This window comes from Branchiostoma floridae, unplaced genomic scaffold (genome assembly GCF_000003815.2).
Source record: "Branchiostoma floridae strain S238N-H82 unplaced genomic scaffold, Bfl_VNyyK Sc7u5tJ_1588, whole genome shotgun sequence".
NCBI lineage: Eukaryota > Metazoa > Chordata > Leptocardii > Amphioxiformes > Branchiostomatidae > Branchiostoma > Branchiostoma floridae.
In genome coordinates this window covers 16,557-17,741 of record NW_023365781.1, presented here as the reverse complement: position 1 = coordinate 17,741, position 1,185 = coordinate 16,557, and positions in this window count along the sequence as shown.

Below are 1,185 nucleotides of genomic sequence, written 5' to 3'. Positions count from 1 at the left end.
ATCAAAAAACGGATTGTAGTGATCAACTCCCCACAAAGAGACCTTTCCAATGATACCATAGTTTGCCTATTTCGGACACTTTTTAAAAATCAACATTTTCAGTTGAGGTTAGATGTGGTTAACTTTGAACGCAAATAACTCGCCTATAACAAGAGCTATCAAAAAACGGATTGCAGTGTTCAACTCCCCACAAAGAGACCTTTCCAATGATACCATAGTTTGCCTATTTCGGACACTTTTTAAAAATCAACATTTTGGGTCGCGGTTAGGGGGACTTAGCTTAGAACGGGAATAACTCGCCAAAAACAAGAGCTATCAAAAAACGGATTGCAGCATTCAACTCCCCACCAAGAGACCTTTCCAAAGAAACCATAGTTTGCCTATTTCGGACACTTTTACAAAATCGACATTTTGGGTTACTGTAATCGGTGCTTAACTTTAAACGGGAATAACTCGACAACAAAAAGAGCTATCCGAAAACGGATTGCAGCATTCAACTCCCCACCAAGAGACCTTTCCAAAGATACCATAGTTTGCCTATTTCGGACACTTTTAAAAAATCGACATTTTGGGTTACTGTAATCGGTGCTTAACTTTTAACGAGAATAGCTCGACAACAAAAAGAGCTATCCGAAAACGGATTGCAGCATTCAACTCCCCACCAAGAGACCTTTCCAAAGATACCATAGTTTGCCTATTTCGGACACTTTTACGAAATCGACATTTTGGGTTACTGTAATCGGTGCTAACTTAAACGGGAATAACTCGACAACAAAAAGCGCTATCCGAAAACGGATTGCAGCATTCAACTCCCCACCAAGAGACCTTTCCAAAGATACCATAGTTTGCCTATTTTGGACACTTTTTAGAAATTAACATTTTGGGTCGCGGTTAGGGGGACTTAGCTAATAACGGGAATAACTCGACAACAAAAAGAGCTATCCGAAAACGGATTGCAGCATTCAACTCCCCACCAAGAGACCTTTCCAAAGATACCATAGTTTGCCTATTTCGGACATTTTTAAAAAATCGACATTTTGGGTTACTGTAATCGGTGCTTAACTTTCAACGGGAATAACTCGACAACAAAAAGAGCTATCCGAAAACGGATTGCAGCATTCAACTCCCCACCAAGAGACCTTTCCAAAGATACCATAGTTTGCCTATTTCGTACACTTTAAAAAA